This window comes from Canis lupus, chromosome 34, assembly GCF_048164855.1.
Source record: "Canis lupus baileyi chromosome 34, mCanLup2.hap1, whole genome shotgun sequence".
NCBI lineage: Eukaryota > Metazoa > Chordata > Mammalia > Carnivora > Canidae > Canis > Canis lupus.
Genome location: NC_132871.1, coordinates 24600182 through 24623464, shown reverse-complemented (window position 1 = coordinate 24623464; position 23283 = coordinate 24600182). Strand labels below are relative to the sequence as shown.

At 36.6% G+C, this 23283-nt stretch overlaps 1 long non-coding RNA gene across 2 annotated transcripts in view; it reads left to right on the top strand.

The window, feature by feature from the left end:
- The first annotated feature begins 2745 nt into the window (after window positions 1-2745).
- LOC140624221 (uncharacterized) overlaps window positions 2746-23283 on the top strand; it is a 29210-nt gene continuing 8672 nt past the window's right edge. The window contains exons 1-3 of one of the 2 annotated variants that reach the window (XR_012023724.1): window positions 2746-2938; window positions 15279-15376; window positions 18895-19035. This is a non-coding gene — a long non-coding RNA (uncharacterized lncRNA). The remainder of the gene's footprint in view (window positions 2939-15278; window positions 15377-18894; window positions 19036-23283) is intronic. The other variant, XR_012023723.1, reaches the window with a different exon arrangement.

Here is a 23283-nt window from a genome sequence, read left to right as displayed (position 1 = left end):
CAGGGATCCCCTATCTCACTCCTTTTTATTGCTTAAAAATGATGATGGTGATGATGATGATAATCCCTTATGGTACATTTTATTTATTCACTCATCAGTGGATTGTTTTCATTTTTGGCTATATTGAGTGATGCTGCTACGAACACACATATATAAGTTTTTGTGTGAACATATGTTGTCATTCCTCTTGGGTATATATCTAGGAGTAGAATTGCTAGGTCATATGGTAAATCTATGTTAAACATCTGAGGAACTGTGAGACTGTTTTCCAAAGAGGCTGAAACATTTAAAATTTTAAAAGCAGTGTTTGAGGATTCCAATTTCTCCATATCCTAGTCAACACTTGCATGATCTGTCTTTCTGATTATAGCCATTCAAGTGGGTATGAAATGGAATCTCATAGCTTTGATTTGCATTTCTCTGATGACATTATCCATGTGATATTCCAAAGACAAAAAGAACTGCAAAGAAAACTAAATTTAACTCAGTAGTTTTTAAAATAGTAATATTATTATAATTTTGACACTATTTTATATGCATTAGGTAGGGTAAAACAAAAAAGACAATTAGTTAATGTTATTAGGAACTCGGATTTTTAATGTAAGCAGTAGGAGATAAAATAGAAAATTAAAGTTATTAAGGGAAACAAATCTCCAGTACATAAATTTGAATTGAATTTAAATTGAAATTGTCAATATAGGGACACTTGTTAAGCGTCATGATCTCGGGGCCCTGGGATGGAGCCCTGTGTCGGGCTCCCTGCTTGGTGGGGAGTCTGCTTCTTCCTCTCCCTCTGTGCACTCTCTCTCACTCTCTCTGAAATAAATATATAAATAATATCTTTTTAAATTTAAAAAAAAAGAAAATATCAACATAAAACCCTTCATATTATATCAAACCTGAAATTGTCTAGAATCATTGATACTCCGGTAGCAACAGTTATACTTAACATCCACATCTTAGTTGGAGCTGAAAGGAATCATCTTCTTGAAGAAATGCCTAATTCTCAGGCAGGTGACAGGAAAAGTACAAAGTGAGCCTGGTTTGTCTTGTTGTAGAAAGCAAGGAGGTTCTCAAAGACTAGTGGGCATGTGACAAAAATATGTAAGAATCAGATTGAAAAGGCTCCAGTGGCCAAATTTTAGTAGTAAGAAGAGTATCAAGTGTAACTGATTATAATTCATCAATCCATAGTGAGAGAGAGAAGGAAAGAGAACACATGTTTCATTTGTCACATCGAAGGTGACTTTTACATCAAATCCTTACTCTGAAAATCTGTAATTAAAAAGAAAGAATAATCATTTACCATGTCATTTTAGAAGATAAGGGAAAGCTCCTCTGTATAGAAGGATGTTAGCTAATAAACGTAGAAGAAATGAGAGAATTAGAAAACCGTTCTTTTGCAATTCCCAATGAAATAATTTATTTTTGCCAGGATGACCCATAAATAAAAAGGCTAATACCATTAGGTGGTTGTAGAGAAGGACTAACTCATGGTGCTTAATATTCCTTCATTGCTATCACTAAGGGAAAAATAAAACCACTTTTACGTAGATGAATCTGGTTGTCAACCCTTAACTAAATCAAGTTCAAGTAATGTCCCTTTCTAGTAAGAGGATCCATTCCAGAATTATGTGTTGTGCCCAATTGTCATGTCTTTCTAGGCTCCCTCAGTTTGGAACTTGTTCTCTGTCTGTCCTTGAGATCCATGCCATTGACATTTTTGAATACAGGGCATCCCTTTTTAAAAATGTGCCTCAGTTTGGGTCTGTCCAGTGTTTTTTGGGGGATAAAACTCAGGTTATTCATGTTTTGCAGAAGTGATAGAGCGTTCTCCTCACTGCATGCTATCTGGTGTTACACTAAGTCCATTTATACCATTACTCATGATCTTAACTTTGAGCACTCAATTAAGAAATGTCTGCCAGATATCGCTCCCCTTGTTTCTTTTCTTTCCCTTTGTAATTCATATTTTCTGAGCTGATACTTTTGAAAGTATGTAAATATTCCATTTCTTATTCTACTTTCACCCATTAGTTTTAGTACCCATTGATTTCCTTATGTGAATTATTACTGATGATTGTCAAATGATTTTCCAATTCCATCATTTCTTCTACATTTATTTTCTAGCTTTCTATGGTAAGAAAGCTCTTTCTCTTCTATTTATTTGTTTACTTATTGTAATTCATCACTATCTTTATTTTAATGATCCAGTTGTTCCAGATTTGGATATTAGAAGCTCCCTCAAGCTGCTTCCTGTGTCTTTTGCCACGTCCTATCACTCTGAGCATTCTCTTACTTTCTGGCATAACAGGGTAGTTTTGACTCCTCTTGTACCTTACCTGTCCACCCCTGAAATCAGTAATTTCTCCAAGAAGTCCTTGTTCCTTTTAGAGGAGAGTGCGATTTGGAAACTAAGATTTGGATGAGAGCCGTGCTATGGCAGTTGCAGTGTTACTGCTCCCAGGCCTTCTCACCAGGAGCAGCAGGAGACATGCAGACAAGCCTTTATACATCTCTATCTCACTGAGCTCACACAGCTTCAATTCCATTTCAGTAGGGCTGGATTCATCCTACTTTTTTTTTCTTCTTCTCATATTTGTGTTCTCCCTTCCATCAGTGAGCACCTCCCGTCATCCTTAGGATACTTACTTATTTGTCTTGTCCCCTGTACGTAGCTAATTTCCTGATCCTGCCAATCTGTTTCTGCTGCCCTATTATGACATCGTCCTTGGGTGGGACACAGGTACTGGCTGGCACAGCAATGTTCTCCTTCCCATTCTAATGCTGTTCGTATTAGTACCAGCTGCCACTGGGCTTCCCCTGACAGCTCACTCCAATACTTTCCATGCAGGCTGTCATTATCCATCTTGTTTCTTACGGTAATGGAAAAAATTCTAATGATTCTTCATTATGTATGATGCCAGATTTTGGTCAGGTATGTATGTACGTAACATATGTATATGCACTCACGTACAAGTACACGTAGGTATACACACATTTATACATATATGTGAACATGCCTATGACTTTTAAACCAGGGAAGGACATTCAACTTTGCAAAATACCTTCTACTATTTATAGAAGTGGTTAAGTAGGACTTCTTCTTTAACTTATTAATGTGATAGCAATAAATTAACAGATATTCTAATTTTGAACTATCCCTTGCATCCCCCAAATGAACCCCATTTAATCTGCTTATTTGCTTATACTTTATGGCATTCTTGTATTGTTACTGATTATATACTGGTATGTAGTTTCCCTTCTTTTGCTCTATTGTCAGATTCAGTGTTAGTCTCATTTTTTTCTTTCTATCTCAGATCATGCTTAGGGACCACTTAAGACTGAAATAATATGTTCCTAGATGCTTTGAATGAAGTCATCAGTGAGACTGATAGAGTCTGTTGCTTTTGTAAGGGATTAATCTTTGATAACCTTCTCAATTTCTTTAGTGGTAATTGGTTTGCTTGTCTTAAAAAAATCTTTTCTAGGGTCGTTTTGGCAATTTATATTTCCTCAGAAAAGGATTTATTTTATCCAGATTTTCAAGAGTACTAGAATAATTTCATGCAAAGTATTTTCTTATGATTATTTAGGTTTACCTAAATTTAGGTATGTTTATGATTCTCTCACACATCTTTTATTTATTTATTTTTTTCTCACACATCTTTTAAAAAAATGAGACAAGCTACCATTTTATTCATTTTGTCGATATTTTTCAAGTAATCAGTTATGTTTATTTCATTTATATTTTTTGTTTCAAAATCATTAATATGTCATTCTGTCTTTAATTTCTTTTATGCTTTCCTTAGATTTATTTTCTTACTCTTTTTCTTACCTCTTGTTTTGAATATGAACTCACTTATTTTCTTTTTTTTCTTGTCTGGTAACTTGGTTAAGGCTCTGAATCATTCTTCAAAACATTTCTTTTAGCCATAGCACATGGATTTTGATCCTTAGTGCTTTCATTAATATTATTTTAAAAATATTTTTCAATTTCAACTTCTATTGCCTTTAAGTCAACTTCTTAAATAGTCCCAAGTTTTAGGCAGTTGGGGATTTTGTTTTTTATCAAAAAAACCAATTCTACTTTGTATTAAAATTTGACAATATGATCTGTATTTTTGTTTATTGTGATATATTGGGAATACTTTGTGGTCCCACATAAACCAAATTTTTTGGTGAATATTCTTTGACTATTTAAAGATGAAATATTATTTGTTTTTAGGGTGAAGGGTGTGATATATTTTAGATAGACTAAAATTTTATTTTATTAATTTATTTTTAAAGATTTAATTTATTTATTCATGAGAGACACAGACATAGGCAGAGGAAGAAGCAGGCTCCATGCAGGGAGTTCGATGTGGAACTGGATCCTGAGACCTGAGGATCATGCTCTGAGCCAAGGGAAGACGCTCAACCACTGAGCCACCCAGGCATCCCAAGAGATCAAAACTTTAGAGAGACTTTATGAATTGTAGAATTTGATCCTATATCTTTGTTTTATTTTATTTTACTACTTTCTTGATCTGTCGTGGGTCAAGAGAGTACGTGGTCTTTCTCCATTACTTCTATATTTTTCCCTATTTCTCTTTGTATCTTACATAGTGTTTGCTTAGGAATTTTCAGGCTAGGATTTTGGCATTAATGATCCATGACAGACCTTCATTATGATTGACCCTTTTATCTTTATAAAATGAACTTATTTGTCTTATTTCATGCTTTTGCTGTGAATTCAATTTTGTTTGATCTTAATAAAGTAATCATTCCATTAGCCATTTAAAATTAATTGCCTCATATATATGCCCAGTATTTAACCTTGCTTTAAATGTGTCTTTTGCATGCAACAAATAGTTGAGTTTGATTTTCTAAACCTATCTGAAAATATTTTTCTTTTAATATCCTGCTTGATTCCATTTATATATATTGTTATGCAGATATGGTTAGGTATTAGTTCTCTCTCATCTTTTATGATTTCTACTGTTACTGCTTTAGTTTTTAGTTTGTTAATATCTATACTTTCAAAATCAAATGTGTATGTGTGTGTTTCCCTCTGATAGTTTAGAAGATTTATAATGTGTTTTTAAGCCCTTTGGTGACTACCCAAGCTTATATTTTTTTTATTTTTTGACTTTTTTTTAAGATTTTATTTATTTTTTCATGAGAGACACACACACACAGAGAAAGAGAGAGAGAGAGGCAGAGACACAGGCAGAGGGAGAAGCAGGTTTCATGCAGGGAGCCCGATGTGGGACTCGATCCTGGGACTCCATGATCATGCCCTAGGCCGAAGGCAGGCACTAAACTGCTGAGCCACCCAGGGATCCCCTTATTTTTTGACTTTTGATGCTACATATTGCCTTCCTATTATAAATAAAAAAACTGATTTATGCCTATTTCCATACACCCGTTTGCCAAGTCTTAATTTTAATTAATTATATTTTCTTCAATTCTTCATTATAACTATAATTTACATGATTTATAAATTAGTGTCTTCTTGAACATCAGATTTATGCAAGTATAATTTGCCCTTTTAGGTATATAGCAAAATTCACCCTTTTTAGGTGTATAGTTCTATAGTTTTGATACATATGTACAGCCCTGTAAATACTCCCGTCATTACCATATGGTAGACTATTTCCTTCATACCATAGAGCCCCCCTGAAGGCCTTTGTAATCAACCTCTTACCCCACTCCCAACCTCTGAAAAACACTGATTTTTATCCCTACAGTTTTGCTTTTCCGGAATGTCATATAAATTGAGTAATTCATTATGTTATCATTAGTGTCTGCTTTCTTTCACTTAGTATAATGGTTTTGAGGTTCATCCATGTTGTTGAATACATCAGTGGCTTTCCTCTTATGTTGCTAAGTATGGATATGTCACAAGTTGTTTATCCATTCCCAGGTCAACAGACATGTGGGACATTTCCAGATTTTAGGGATTATGAATAAAGCTGTTTTAAACATTTGTGTAGAGGTGTTTGTGTGGACATATGTTTTCATTTCTCTTGGGTAAATACCTAAAAGTGGATTGTCGGGTTTGTTTAACCTTTTAAGAAACTGTCAAACTGTTTTCCAAAGTAGCCGTACTACTTTACATTTCCAACAGAAACATATGAGAGATTCTGTTGCTTTGATTCACTGTCAACTCCTGGTATTGTCACCTTTAAAAATTTTAGCCATTCTAGTAGGTGTTTGATGGTATATCATTGAGGCTTTAATTTGAATTTCCCTAATGACTAATAAGTTGAACATATGTCCATGTATTTGTTTGCCATTTGAATCTTTTCTTTGGCAAAGTCTATTCAAATCTGCTCAATTTTTTTTTAATTGGATCCTTTGATTTTTCTTTACTATGTTTGGGGAATCTTTATATATTCTGGGAACTAGTCCAATTTATCATTTTTTGTTTATGGTTTGTACTTTTTGTGTCTTATTTAAGATATCTCTGGTAACCCAATGTCATAAAGATTTTCTTTTTTTTTTTTCCCTAAAAGTTTTGTAGTGTCAAAGAAAAAAACTTAGTTGGACAGAGTTAAAGTGGCAAAACCAGATTTTATTCAGGAAACTTGCAATAGTCCTCAATATAGAACAGAGTTCAATTCTGAATACATGGGCAAGTGAGGATTTATAGCCAAGGAGCAAGGTGGGTTTCAGTGGATGGAAAATCACTAAGAGGAAATAATAGAGTAAAGAGGATTCTGGCTAAACTCATCTAACAGAATTCTTGCTGAAGACAAATCAGCATGATCATATCACCTAGGAGAGGCCGGAGGATGGGGAACTTGATCATACATCAAGAGTGATCAGATATGGTGGGTGGGACATTCTGGTTAGATTGACTTAGTAGGATTCTTGCTAAAACTGGATTTTATAAAGAAGTGCCCAGATGGGCCTAGGGGAAGGTGACTGACTAAAGTTTGGTCAAGCAAAGATTCTTTGTCAATAATTTTAATTTACATTTAGGTCAAAGATTCAAGTTAATTTTTGTATATGATGTGAGATATGGATCCAACTTACTTTTTGTTTTATGGTTTGTGCTTCTTGTATGCTATCTAGAAATATTTGTTAGCCCAAGATTCCAAAAATTTATATTTTCTTCCAGAAATTTTATTTTTTTTAAATTTTTTATTTATTTATGATAGTCACAGAGAGAGAGAGAGGCAGAGACACAGGCAGAGGGAGAAGCAGGCTCCATGCACCGGGAGCCTGATGTGGGATTCGATCCCGGGTCTCCAGGATCGCGCCCTGGGCCAAAGGCAGGCGCCAAACCGCTGCGCCACCCAGGGATCCCGGTCTTCCAGAAATTTTATAGTTTTAAGTTTTTCATTTACATCTATGATTGATTTTGAATTAATTTCTGTATATGATTGGAGATGTGGATGAAGGGTCATTTTTTTTCAACATAGAGATTCCCAATTGTTCTAACATCATTTGTTGAAAAGACTATCTTTTGTCTATTGAATGACTTCATTAAAATTTGATGATAGATACATGGATCTATTTCTGAACTTTTTGATCTCTTCTATTATCTATATGTCTATCCTTTTGTCAATATAAAGCTTTCTGGATTACAATAGCTTTATAATAAGACTTAGAACCAGGGAGTATGAGTCCTCTGACTTTGTTTTTCTTTTTCAAAATCATTTTGGTTATTCTAAATCTTGGTTTTCATATACCTTTTGGAATCAACTTGTTGGTTTCTGCAAAAAATGTCTTCTGACATTTTGATTGGGAGTTGCATCAAATCTATAGATGAATTTCAGTAGAATTGGTATCTTTAGTGATATCAATTGAATCTGTCAATCCATGAAAATAGAATATCTAACCATTTATTACGTTTTTGATTGCTCTTATCAATGTTTAATAGTTGGGTTTTTAAAAATATTTTATTTATTTATTCATGAGACACAGAGAGAGAGAGGCAGAGACATAGGCAGAGGGAGAAGCAGGCTCCCTGCGGGGAGCCCAATGTGGGACTCGATCCCAGGACCCCGGGATCACGACCTGAGCTGAAGGCAGATGCTCAACCACTGAGCCCCCCAGGCATCCTGATGTTTAGTAGTTTTTTAGTTTATTTGCTGATTACAGGAAATAATACATACTGATAAAAATAGTTTTACTTCTTCCTTTCCAATCTGTATGTCTTATATTTCTTTCCCTTACTTTGTTGCTTTGACTAGAGTCTTCAACACAATATTGCGTAGGAATGGTGAAAGTGGACTTCCTTGTCTTGTTCACAGTCTTAGGGGAAAAGCATTCAGTCTTTCATCGCTATGTACAATATTAGCGGTAAACTTCATTGGTTTTTATTTTTTTTATGTTATTTTTTCTCCATTGAGTTCTAAACAGTATAATTGACCATGGTCCCTTTCCCACAAAAACTGATTCCATCTTTCCCTATCAACTTACAGATTTTCAGGGATGCCTGGGTGGCTCAGTGTTTGGGTGCCTGCCTTTGGCTCAGGTTGTGATCCCAGGATCTGGGATCAAGTTCCACATCGGGCTCCCTGTGAGGAGCTTCCTTCTCCCTCTGCCTGTGTCACTGCCTCTCCCTCTCTCTCTGTCTGTGTCTCTTATGAATAAATAAATCAATCTTTAAAAAAAAAAAACAACTTATGGATTTTCTGAATATTATTATTTCTACATTGCTTTGTTTCATAACATTTATATTTTATTTTGTAACCCCATTGTTTAGTCTTAGTTCTACATCTAAGTTAATTTAAAGAGCATTGCCAGTACTTTAGTCACGTTTTCTCTATTTGTCTTTTGATTAATGAAATTCTTCAAATTTATTTAAGAAGATTCAGATTAACTATATTCCTAAACTCATTCATGTTTGAAAGTAGTTGTTGTTCTTATACTTGAGTGAATGTTTGTTTGCTTTTCTTTTTTCCTATGGTCTTTGCAGACATTTTTCTGTTTTTCTCTAGAATTGAGCACTGTATTGAAGAAATCTAAAACTATCCTTACTGGAGGGCAGATGGGGGAGCCGGGCATGAGTTACGTAGGTGATGGGTATTAAGGAGGGCACTTGTGATGAGCACTGGGTATTGTATGTAAGTGATGAATCATTAAATTCTATACCTGAAACTAATATTACAACTGTATGTTAACTAACTGGAAATTAAATAAAAATTTGGATAAAAAATTGTCTTAATTCCTTTTAGGTGATTTTATTATTATTGCCTTTACTTTCACAGAAATCTATTTTTAATTATTTACATTTAAATAGTTCACTTAGTGCCTAGAGCTTAATTACTTAGTAAATGTTAGTTCCTTGTTTTGATTTCTTGTTGCATAAAGACCATCGTCTTCTCTTAATTCTCTTATTTAATGGAGAACTCTTTGGCTTATTCTACGGCAAAAAAATCATGTGTGTGTGTTCTTCATCTGTTTTTTGTTAGCTCTTTTACTTGAATTATTTTTGTATAGATTCTAAGTTGATTTTGTTTTTAAAAATTACTGATTTCTAAATAGGGAGCATTCTTCCTGAATGAACTATTTTGGAGAGAAATATGAAGAAAGACGAGCCAGGGGACTAAGCTGAGGTAGCAGTAATTTGAGAAATCTCAGAATTTTTGGAACATCTTTTCTTAGCACACGGGCCAATGGACATTCATTGTCTTTGGAATAGTGTAATTTCTCGATGGCTCACAGTGAAGTCCTGTACGATGTAGGACATACATGTGCCTGTGTGTGTGTGTGTGTGTGTGTATGATTTGGATTTCCTTTTCCTCCATATCCTTGACTCTATTTTACTAAACCTACTCCCCCCCCCGCCCCCGTTTGTTTTTTGTACTGGTTTTATTTTCTTTCAGCTGCTCTACATGTCTTTCTACAGGCTAATTGTCTTCATTTTCTTTCTTTTGTCCTCATTGGTTGCAGAGTTCCATTTCTGATTATTACTTATTTTTGAAGGAGGGTAGTCTGGTCACAACTAGCTATGATGTCAAAAATTTGGAGGAAAGGGGCCCAGAAGATGAACTAAAGCAGTGGGCAGTTTCACTCAGCAGACTAAGCTGAGGTAAGAGTAATGTGAGAAATCATAGAGTTTGTGGAACCTCTGAAAGTCGCAGAGCACTTTCTAGTTCTTTGTTAAGGCTCTGCCTGTGGGCATTCTATCTACCCTCCCTTGGTGACAGGTTGGCTTTTTAGTAATGATAAAATGGGGTTCCTGGGTGGCTCAGTGGTTGAGTGTTTGCCTTTGGCTCAGGTTGTGATCCTGGGGTCTTGGGATAAGTCCCACATCGGGCTTCTGGCAGGGAGCCTGCTTCTCCCTCTGCCTATGCCTTTGCCTCTTTCTCTGTATCTCTCATGAATAAATAAATAAAATCTTTTAAAAAAAAGAGATAGAGAGATAACACAAAGTTTTTGTGTGTGATGATGTTTCCTTCCTTCATTTTTTCATTCACTCATGTTTCCCTTCAAAGAGGTGCTCAAACTTAGTGTTTACAAGTGTGAACTCTGGAGGCATTCTGCTTAGGTTTGAATTCAGGTTCTGTTGCTCATGAGCTGCAGTCCTGAGCAAGACCTTTAACTTCACAGTGCCTCAGTGTCCTCACTTGTAGCAGAATAGTGATGGTAATAGTACCTACCTCACAGAGCCATCAGGATGAAGTGGGTGAAAATTTGTTAGATACCTTGAGCAGTTCTTGGCAAAGTGTAAGAACTAAGTGTTTATACAAATAAATAAGTCAGTGATTATCTGCTACGAAATCCGCTTGCTTATTATCATGTATTTGCCATCTGATTCCATGAACAGACTTTGTGTCTACGTGTCACATGTCAGTGTTTCTCACTCAGCTCCACATCTCGTAATGTTAGCAGGTTAAAGACGGCTTCAGGGATATTCCTGGGCACACTCCAGGAACTGGCTGTGCTAACCTGGCGATCACTGGTGGAGCCTTCAGGGCCACTTGCTGCTTTTGGGGAATTTGGCCTACTGCAAAAGACTCATCAGTTTGGTGCCTTTCCTCCCAGCCTCTTTCTTTCATTTTGGTCCAGGATCTACTGTCTTTTGGCAGCTGTTTTTCATAGTTTGTGGTTTGAGGGTGTGATTATTTTCCAGCTTCATTGGAGATGAAGTATTTGTCCCTGTTTTTATCATTGTTTTGTTGTTTAGGTTGGTTTCAGGGAGGAGAGCAGAGGTAGAAATGTCTTTACTAGGCCATCTAGAGCTAGAGGTTGAGTTAGCTTGATTTGAATTACTTTTATTAAGTCACATTTTAAAGTGCTGTTCAAAAACTAAAAAGACCGTATGTTTATGTTTTAAAAATTAAGCACTGTTATTCACAACTCATAGGGACATGTTCCATTTCAAGTTTATACATTTTAGGGTAGTAATTAAAAGTCTTTTATTAAATTAATAATTCACCTAGTTATGAATCAAATAAGACAGAGAAGCCTAAACAAAAATCCCTCTGCCCCTTCTCCATTTTCAATTCCCACAGCCTCACTTCTCCAGAGCAATCATTTTTACCAATTTCTTTTTTGAGTTTTCCTGGCAGTTAGCTTGATAAATTTGAATTATCAGGAATACATATATATATATTATATTCATATATATGTATATTCATATATATGTATATAAAATCATTTTAGAAAACCATATATATTTTTTTTCCTGGTTAATTTTACAATACATAAAAATCCAAAATAGCAAATCGGCATGTTAGAACATGTTCCATGGATCCTATCACAATTCCTCTGATAAGAGTTCCACTGTCTGAATTTCACATGAAACTTCATTAACCCAGTCTCAAATACAAACTCCTTATGATTTACTGTCAGAGTAGATTTTCCCTTCTGCCAGAGAACTGATTCACTGATTCTCAGGTAAATGGGGGCAATTTTTCTGAAGACTACCAAAGTAGTCTGTTCAAAGATTTCTTTGTTGTTTCTGCTTATGTTTAAGTCAGACATTACTTCCCTGCTCAGATTTGCTCAGAGTTTTCCTGAAACCACTTTAATCCAATCTTAGATTAAAAAAAAATATTGGTCGTTTGATTAGTCATTTGGTAGTGTTTCCTAATACAAGTTCAAAATGCTTTACTACAATTCAAAAGTAAAAAGCTTTGAAAACCACAAGTTGTGTGTGTGTGTGTGTGTGTGTGTGTGTGTGTTTAACTCATTTATTGGCAAAACGTGACCTGAACTGATTTGAGGGAATATTTATTCCTTCAAGTGTTTAATAATGAGGTACTATCCCATACCCCAATTGGAGCTATTACACAATTTAATGTATATACACGGTTTCCTTTCTAAAATCTGAAATATTCTGAATTCTGAAACATTTCTGGCTCTGAAAACTTTGAATAAGGACATTGTTGACCTGTGTTGTAAAAGTGGAATGTTAATACTACTGGAATTCTTGGCTTAATCCAATAGCTGAACCCTGTATGCTAACTGCCATCTTAGGGCAATAGGGCCATTTATATTTGCATCCCATAGTGTTCGTCAGGAAAAGGAAACCACCCCAGTTATTTTAGCAGGGAGAATTTAATCTAGGATCTTGGTTAAATGGCTGCTAAAGGATCAAAGAGCAAAAATGAGACATGGCATTTAGATAGAGAGAGCAGTGGCAGGAAGAGCTACTACTCCAGGACTGGAAGAATAGAGGGAAGAGTTTGGAAGGATTAGAATTTATTTATTTTTTAATATTTTATTTATTTATTCATGAGAGACACACACAGAGAGAGGCAGAGACACAAGCAGAGGGAGAAGCAGGCTCCATGCATGGTGCCCGATGTGGGACTCAATCCTGGGTCTCTAGGATCACGCCCTGGGCTGAAGGCTGATGCTCAACCACTGAGCCACCAGGCGTCCCAAGGATTAGAATTTAAAAAAATGAATAGAGGGCAGCCCGGGTGGCTCAGCGGTTTAGCGCCACCTTCAGCCCTGGGTGTGATCCTGGAGACCCAGGATCAAGTCCCACATCAGGCTCCCTGCATGGAGCCTGCTTCTCTCTCTGCCTCTCTCTCTCTCTCTCTCTCTCTCTCTCTCTCTCTGTCGCTCATGAATAAATAAGTAAAATATTTTTAAAAAATAAAAAAATGAATAGAGACCCTTGGTGGTTGGAATTCAAGCCTCCAAAGAGATGGCACTACCTGTCTGGAGCTGGAATGTTTGAAGGCACGATAAGAGGTTGGTTCTGGGAATGACAGAGAAAGACAGAGTAGCACCATTTGCTGCTGCCAGGATCAAGGGCAGGTGTTGGAGCAACATGGGCAAGAACAGCAAGTGAACAAGAGGAAATCCATCCCTTCCCTGCTCTGGTCTCCCTGTCTCCTTCGAGTGCCCTCTATTGATAGAGACTATCAAAAAGCCGGCTGGCAAAGAAGGAATACAGTTTGTGGATTTTTATTGACAGGATTCCAAAACAAAGTATAGAAGGATGGTTTTGGAATTGAAGAGCAATGGCTAAAAAATGGGCACAGTCCAAATTTGGGGCTACTTGGCATCCATCTACCCCTTCTAAATGTATTTGAATTTCTGTACAGCAGCAATGACAAATGTATGCAACCACCCTCCTACGAAAGAAGCTATTTTCACCTTTTCCTCAAAAAGGGGAGATATGAAGTCATAAGATCAAATTAAGTAATATCCTAACATATAATATTTAATACAGGGAAATCATGGTGTTCATCTCTAGGTGATATTAATTAGTCCTGAGGTTTATTCCCAGGCCCATATAACTATTCTGAAATCTGATGACTAAATTTTAAAGTTCATCACTACCAATAATCTTTTCAAAATAATAAGGGGGAAAAGAGGATGCAAAAAGAGGTCGATTAATGCAAATATATAATACATATCATACAACATATGATATATAATATAAAAGGTAATAAATAATGTAACATTGTAATAATATGTCATGTAACAGATGATGTATTTATTTATATTTATGTAACAAGCAAGGAAGAAAATATACATAGTTGTTATAGTTCTAGTTCCAGAAGGCTATGGTGATATTTATAACTTCCTTTCTCCACTAAACCTTGCACATTTTCTTTGCCCTCAGCCAATGCTTCAACTGGTCTAAATCCTTTAACTGGTGGAGTGACTCAGATCTTTACTATTAAAGGGTCTAAATCTTTAATGGTCATGCCTTTCTTCAGTTATTATAATTTTCCAATAACTTTTGCTCTTGGAGGTAGAAATATTAGGAAGCGCCTAGAAGAATACCTGGGTTTCATACATTGTCCTGTCTGCCCCCATTTTGTAGCAGTAAACTGGCTCCCCTTTGGTGATTAGGATCAATCACTTCAGTTAATAGGTGTCCCCTCTCTTTCACTGTTGACACAACAGCATAAGCAACTCAAAATAGCCAGGTAGTAGTCTGCAACTTCCAATTCAGTGGAATCGTTGTTGTGTCCCTTGGTGGGACTTCCAAACCTTTAGAATTCCAAATGGGAAGAACAGGAGTCAAATACTCTGAGTGTCTATAATACTGGAAGAAGGCACTGTTATTATTCTGACTATGGGAGAAATAGCACCTTCTGATTCAAAGCTTTAACTGTAACCTGTAGAGGAGAAACCAAACATTTTAGAATATTGTCTCGTAACTGGTCTTGTAACTGAATCTTCAGTAGCTCATGCTACTGTCCTATCTGACCAGGCATTTCTGGGTGGTGGGGTGCTTGGTTATATCCCACTAGCCACAGATCACCAGAAACACAAATGCAAGTTTATTGGCTCTACAAGGAACCATGGGGTGTGTTACAAATGGGTGCATCAAGGAGTCTTTATAAGATTTGAAGCTGGAGTTAGGACTTGTCAGGGATTAGTAAGAATTCGTAAGCCAAATTGCTGGGACGGTCAGTGGTCTTATCTTTAACACAGGAATCCATGCGGTCACCATTGGATCATTTCAACAGTGGTCTTATCTTGGAATACAAGGATCTAAAGGAGATATATTAAAATGGAATGAGTTTCAATTGCTTGTCTTGCATGTTATGGTGTAGGGTAGTTTATCTGTTTTGTGAGAACTGGTACAGTTTCGCAAATTGTGTTTTCCTCTTCAGTTTTCAGATATCACCTTTTTTGTGTGTGAATAATATGTTTATTTAATATAACTTTCTGTGTGCATAGAATCCATATAAGTAAAAAAGTATAAGATTACATAGGTGATTATATTACAAAAGGGAGGAAAATAACTAGTATCTGTATTTTGCATTCAGTTCCAGGTATTGGTAAAGCTTAAAAGAGACTTATTTCTCAAGCAGCTGACCTGCCTCAGGGCAATGACTGCTCTCTCTTCTTTCCCACAGCCTTAGTATTTTTGCCAAAAGGCCCAGATTTGAGTAAAGGGGAGCATCGTGAGCACAGTATCGGGGCATAAGGGCTGCAGTCTGTGGAGCTTTGGCAGGTGGGTGTTCTGGGAAGTAAATTTCGAAGAAATAGTTGGTTGGTTGCTAGTTTTCCTGGGGGCTGTTGGTTTGGTTGCTGGTTTTCCTGGTTGGTGCCAAGGTGCTTTTTGGTAGACGCCTAGCTTTGAAGTTTTAGTAGAGTATGATACTATTCTGTGATGCCTGCTGCCTTCTTCCCAAGGTCCCGTTTTATTAGCATCATGTTATTCTGTAGCTCTGATCCTGTTTGATTTGACAACAGCTACCATCTGGGCTTTAAAAAAAATTTTTTTTTCTTTAATTCATTAGACTCCCTTTCTGAAAGATGGACTGATGGACTGTTATCTTATGGGGATGTGATCAATCCAGATCTGCACTGTTCTTTGAGATGTCACTATTGTGCATTGAATTTCGAATGGTAGTTGTTTTCATTTCTTTAATTGTCCGGACTTCTTGCTTTCTTTGTCAAAAGATCACTAGCTGAATTATGTTACGTGGCAGCAGCTGTACAGCGACAAGACTCTGGAGTTTGTATGTTTGGCTTCTGCAACACAGACAAATACTAATAAGAAAAGGACTATTATTAAAGCTTACATGGTACTTCAAAAACAAAATACTAGATTTCCACATTTGAGACATGAAGACACGTCTCATAATCCATTTGTAATCAAGTGATATTTCCCCTTAATTTGGATATGGATTACTCAACTTTGTCAGTGTCTAAACAATCAGTCTCATATCAGTGACTGCCATGGGTAAAACCCTTAAGAATATTGTGATTAAAGGCCAAGGATGCCTGTGAACCATTTAGGACCTTAAACCAACTAAGAAGGAAGAAAATAACCCAAGAGTTAAAAACCAAAAAAATACAAAGAAGTGAGGCAACCAAGGAGTTTGGGAAGCTGGTAGATCTTGTTCTGAAGGTCTTGGATGAAATGAGTCTGTTTCTACTAGTCTTTTCTTCCTAACGTTCAAGAGATGCAGCAGCTTGCACTGCAGACTGGACTTGCTACAGAGCTTTTTCTTATTCTGAGCCCACTCAAAATTTGCAAGCTTAGAGGTTATTTGGTAAATGGGTCAGAGAAGCACATACCAATGTGGCATATATTTTCTTCTAATTCGAGATTCCCAGGTTTAAAAGCAGCACAGTATTTAACCTTCTTGGACCTTAACATTTTTAGAGAGGGAAGAAGGCTGGATTCTAAGTATACTAAGATGAATAAGTCTGTTGTCTTTTAGTTGCATTATAATAAGCAGGTTAAAAATGATTGCTCTCAGCATATGCTAACTATTTGAAATCCTTTATATGCATTATGTCATTTAATGCTGATCAGATTATAAGGGAGTAAAATTAGGCAAATTTTCAAATTTGTCCTTAATGATCCTTGACCCTCTTGGAGAAATGGATCCATAATTTGCAAACTCAAACTAACATTGTTGCTGATGCTCAGTGAGAACTTCAAGAGTTCCTCAAGGCTGGTGGTCTGAAACTACTTACATTAGAATCATTTCAAGAGTTACGATGTAGACTTTTAGATTTTACGCTCCAGTTTCCCTATGGGTATTTTTGAAGACGGAACCCTGGAATATTCAGTTCATCAAGCTTCCTACACAATTCTTATGCACAGTAAGATTCGGGGGTCACTGTTTACCTACATTCATTAATCTCAGATTTCCATTGAGTATGTCAAATTTTTAAAAGAAATTTCCTAAATAATGTAGTGCGATACTTAAGGAATTTTATAATATTAAGTTCTTAATAAAGTCTTTGACCTCTTGCACTTATTTATAGCACCTTAATAAAACAGCTGTGTGAGTAAATATCCAATATGCTGTATGATAGTCCGTCAGATTTGTGAGGTGTAGTTTCCTTAAAACATAATGGAAGGAGAATTTACAGGCAAGAAATTTTAGAACTTAAAGGAAGCAAAAGGTTGGAAAATTAAATGTGAAACTACTCTTATATCTTATTTCTGTGAACACAAATTAAAATAATTAGGATATCTAAATAAAAAAGACTATCACTGGGCATTTTACATGTCTTGTATTAGTAGTTCAGTCTAGGTTCTCTCTGTTCTAAGTGGCAGATAGCCAAATCAAGCTGACTTGGCCTAAAAACATTTTTTTTTAGTTGGTCTAAGTAATTGCAAAGTCAAGTTGGTAGGCTCAGTTGGATCCAGGTGCACACAAGAGGACTTCAGGAATCTGTGTCCCTCCCATCTGTCCCATGCTTTGTCATCATTTCGGACAGGTCTTGCTCAGTACTGCAAAAACATGGTCACCACCAAGGCCAGGACTGGAACACATTGGTTTGTCAATTTCTGGGAAGAATTCTTCTTTTTATCAGTAATCCCAACAAAAATCCTGTGGTTGGGAGAGTCCTCGTACACATGGATTGGAGATGCAGAACTTTTAATGGCCAGATCTGGGTCATGGATCCAGGCTGGGAGTGGAGTTTGCCTTGAGATGGTGAGGGAGGGTGATTTCTCAAAGGAAATCAGGGGTTTGTTTTCAAAATAGAAGTATGGATCAGGGTCAGATGTGAACCACAGCGATAGTGTGTAAACTGAGTAGTGTGGCATTGGTTTTCATTAATTGCCTTAAGCTACTTTAAGAAAATCTTTAGAATCTTCTTTCAACTTCCAATAAGATACTTGTTAAGTTTGTTTGCCTTTGCTATGGATAGTCTTTACACAAAGAGGCTTCCTTTTCTTTTTTCTTTCCTTTTTTCTCCTTCCTTCCTTCCTTCCTTCCTTCCTTCCTTCCTTCCTTCCTTCTTCCTTCCTTCCTTCTTCCTTCCTTCTTCCTTCCTTCCTTCCTTCCTTCCTTCCTTCCTTCCTTCCTTCCTTCCTTCCTTCCTCCTCCCCCTTTCTTTCTTTCCTGTTCTTTGTCTTTTTTTTTTTTTTTCAAATAATCAATTCCTTTCTAATGTTTTACTCAGTTTTGATTTTTCTTCTCATTCTGGGCCCAGAGCTAAAGAATAACCAGAAATCGTAGCTTGCAAAAACCTTTATTTAGCTTTGCTTTAACCTTTTTGGCAAAGCCAACGAGGTGTCTCTCACACCCTGCTCCTGTACAGAGAATTCTATATACTTAGTCACAAGGATAGTGCTGTACTATTTAAGCCCACAGTCCTTGGAGTCACACTGCCTGGGTTCAAATTCTGTCTTTGCCATTTTCTAGGTGTGACCTCAGCACATTTTAAACCTTTGTATAACTCAGCATCTTCATATACAGGATGAGGCTAACTGTGCCACCCCAATAGCATTGCAGGAAGATGGAATGAAGTGCATGAAGTGATCTGAGCTGTGCAGTGCATGAGGAAGCTCGGGGGTGTTGACAAGTGTCCTTATCCATGAAGTCCGCCATCATCTTTAGTAGTTTCCCACGTGCTTTCCTTTATAGATACAAATGTGTAGCTCCAAGCATGAGGTCTACTTTCCTCTCAAAACTCTTTTCTTCTTTACAAAAAATCCGTACTTCCAAACTCCCTACTCCAGTTCTGCCGCATACTTTTACCTTCCTCTTCTATTTCCAGCTCTCCGGTTCCTCTTTTCTCATTACTGTGGAGAAGCCTGACTCAGCAGTTTCCAATATGGAACTGAAATTCTTGACTTTGCTGAAAACGGTATATAAAAGTAAATCCACACGAGCAAAATTTTGGTGAGGTCAACTCCAGGTAGGGGAAGAATTTGTTTTATTGTGTATTTGTTCTCACATAACATTCCACAAATCTTGACTGCCATAGACTTGTGACTGGAAGAGAGTTAGTTATGTAGAAGCAGTGGGAGGCAAAAGCTAAATACTGCATGGATTCTGTTCTTAACGAGAGGAAGATTTTGCGTCCCTTTTCCGTTATTATATGGTTGAATTTAACACAAAAAACATTTTTTAAAGAGATTTTATTCATTCACTTGAGAGAGAGAGAGAGAGAGAGACAGAGACAGCAGAGCAAGAGAGAGAGCATGAGCTGGGGGGAGTGGCAGAGGGAGAGGAAGAAGCAGGCTTCCCACTGAGCACCCTGGGACCATGACCCAGGCCAAAGGCAGGTGCTTAACCCACTGAGCCACCCAGGTGCCCCAACACAAAGCTATTTGTACAAAATAATTTGATTTTGTAAATCTTTTTTTTAAAAAAAAGATTTAAAAAAGATTTAAAAAAGATTTATTTATTTCAGAAAGAGAGAGAGAGAGTGCACATGTGTGTGAGACAGAGTAGTGAGAGACACAGAGGGAGAATCTCAAGCAGGCTCCCCACTGAGCAGAGCTTGACACAGGGCTTGATCCCAGGACCCTGGGATCATGACCTAAGTTGAAATCAAGAATCAGACACTTAATCAACTGAGCCACCCAGGCATGCTGGATTTTAAAAATCTTTTAAAAATAATTTGCTGTTTTCTCTGCATCTAATGAATCTGCTGAAGATGATAAACACAATTTTAACTAATAATTATTGTATCTTTAACATATGCCAGACTCAGTTCTACCTGGCTTATGAATACAAATCATTTAACTTGGCCACACTACTGATTCCCACTTTGCCAATGAAGAAGGAGAATTTTGGCGAGGTTAAGTTTCTTGTCTAAGGTCATGCAACGTGTAACTATGGATTTTGCATAATAACTATACAGAGGACGTTGTTTGTTTGTTAGGCATATACCAAAAAGAAAATCAGAAAACTACCAAATAAAATGATGTGGGATTAGGAGATCTCTTTGCTTTTATTGATCATTGCAGTCCTCAGTTTAGGACTGAGGTCCTAAACTATAAGGTCCTCAGTTTAGAAATACAGTTTTTTTTTAAGCCTCTCATAATGTGACATTTCCACTTTTCTCCCATCTATCCTTTTTTCTTTTGGGTTTATTTTCATTAATTTATTCCATAAAAGTATATTGAGTGTCCACTCTACTGCAAATCACATAGGACTGAGATAAATAAAAGATACTTATTCTCTATAGAAAAGTAGGTTCCTTTAACTTTATGGATGGTCACCTTTGGGAATTATAAGTTGTTCTTCATTAAATAAATATATATAAATACATATTAATATATATTAAATAAATATTTATTTATTTTTGTTATTCATATATCAAACATATATACATATATATATAGAGAGAGAGAGAGACAGAGAGAGAGAGAGAAAGAGAACTCATGTGCATGTATGCTTGCATGCTGGTGGGATGAGGGGCAGAGGGAGAGAGAGAATTTTAAGCAGGCTCCAGATCCAGCACAGAGCCTGACACAGGGCTTGATCTTACAACCTGAGATCATGACCTGAGTCAAAATCAAGAGTCGGTCACTTAACAGACTGAGACACCCAGGTGCCCCTCATTAAATATATTTAAAAAATTTTTTTTGGGTGATATCAACAGGGAAGGGAAGGAATAAAAGCAGGCAAAATTTCAACCAGCATTTCACTGGCAAAGTGTTCTGGGGATAGGAATATGTCTTTGGGGGGGAGCTTTTTCTTCATCTGCCTTGTACTTTGTTCACTTTGCACATACTCATAATTTGCTGTCAAAGAAACCTGCTAATGCACTAATAAAGAAAAAGCTGAGGCTTTTATCCAACCATTTCAGAATTATAAAACATTTTTTTCTCAGTGGTATTGCCTTTAAAGCTTAAGCTGACTCTCAAAGAGATAGTAAGAGTTATTAAGGTGGCCTCTAAAATTTCCAATGCTATCATATACCCTTGGTAAAAATAATTTAGATGAATGTCTTTATTGTTGTTCACTTACCTGTTTTCAAATTTTCCTCTGTTAAAATAATGCCATAGAGAAATTATTCAGTATAATAGATGCTGGCCAATACTTACTTCTTGGGATTGTGTACAACAGTATTCAGAAAGACAAAAATGCTCGAAAGTAGATCTAGTTGATAATATAAACTATCTTATTTCTATTACTACTGTGCATTCTTGTTTTTGACTGTTTACACCTCACTTCTGATGGAATTCCTAGTAAAACGAAACAAAATAAAACAAAACATCCCATATCCTTAATAAGATAGTAGAGGAAGCATTTCTCAATTCTTTATGAAGGCACATGAACCTGAAGGCATAAGATGCTTTCTAAGCAGGAAGCTGAGACATTTGGTCCAGGATGTGGTGAACTACAGTTTTTTTTTTTTTTAAGATTTTATTTATTTATTCATGAGAGACACAGAGAGAGGCAGAGACACAGGCAGAGGGAGAAGCAGGGTCCCTGAAGGGAGCCCGACGTGGGACTCGATCCTGGGACCTCAGGGTCATGACCAGAGCTGAAGGCAGACGCTCAACTGTTGAGCCACCCCAGGGTTTGGGTTCTAAGGTGAAAAATGTGAGCCCTGGAAAATGAAGAATTCAATTCTCATGAGAGGATATTATAGTTTAAACCACTACAAGACAAAAGTTTGCTGGTTGTCAGTTTCTTTCTTTTTTTTTTTTTTTTTAAGTTATGGTTGTCAATTTCATTTATTACTGGTTTTGGGAAGCTATGTTAAATTTATCCATGTTTTGAAATTTGGAAAGAATAGTCAAACTAAACTACAAGATTGAGAAATCCCCTCCCCTCAAGATAACCCTTAAAATTATATAGTTGACTTTATTTTTTTTTCCTGTGGGTAGAACATCAAAACCCAACACAGAGTAAACCCAGAATACATTCAATTTAGATTTCATGCTGCTATCTTCATCTTTGACTAGCGGTTAATGATTCTGAACATATTTTTTGGTTATTTAATAAGACTCATGAACTCGGGTGTAGTTGTATGATCCCAACTTGAAATATGCAGTTTGGTGTAAACTGCTTGATTGCACTGACAGAGTTGGAATACGTTCCCCTGGCCAAGTTATTAAGAAGGAAACGAGGCATTGCTCCATATAATGTGTGAATATGCTACTTCTCAGGTTTAAGAAGAATGCTTATTGATTAAAAACTGAGGCCATGTGGGATATGAACAATCAGCTTGTTCACATAAAGGTGCCAGAACTAGCATGATTTTTGTTTTTGTTTTTTTCTTCTCCCACTATGCCTTCATGGAGTCAGTTCTGGTCAGTAATTTGGGCATCTTCATAATTCAGATTTAGAAATTTCCATTGAGGAGCTAGCAGAGAAAACTTTTTTTTTTTTATCTAGATGTCATCAGATTTTAGCCCAACATATTTGTGCCTCAAATGAGCAGAGGCATTTGAAAGATTTCTTCAAGGTTTTGAGGACAAGTGCCTTTTAGCATTAAAGATATCTTTACGTTTCTCATTTCCTGTCCCTGATGTGTTCACCTTCAATATTTCTTTCGTACCAACAGATTTCTGAACAGCTCTCCAATAGCATTCCATTTGAAATAGAATTGATTTTGTTTTGAGGCACCTAACATTAGGAGTTAAGTGCATATTTCCTGTTTAATCATTTCAAGTTCATTTCCTAAAAAATGAACACACTGAATATTTAACCAATTTGATAGTGGGGGAAAAAAGTATAGACCTTTGGCCCAAAGCCTAAAAACAACCAATAAGAGCTCAAGAGGTAGCAGTCTGGGAAGCAGTTAAGTAAGTTATTAAAAAACAAATCTGGAATCTCCAGATTGCATTGGATGAACTCTCAGGGTTTCTGAGGGTCAATGTCACAAGATACCTAATCCAATCACTTTGGGTTTGAATCTCATTATATCCATGCCAAGTGGTCACTCTGGTGTATAATGCCTTATCATGTGGGGACAGGTAACCCCAAAGCACATCTCCTTAACTCTGATCACAAGGAAGACTTTCATTACGTGGACTCAGAATCTGTGTCATGGTAATTTTTACTTATTGGTTCTGGAGAAATCAATGGGGGCCACACAGAACAAGTTCCAAATTCTATTCAGCAGATCATTAAACTTCTAAAGACACACTGACACCTCCAATTCTGTCAACAGTTCCTGCATTCCAGGTCTGCTGAACAGACT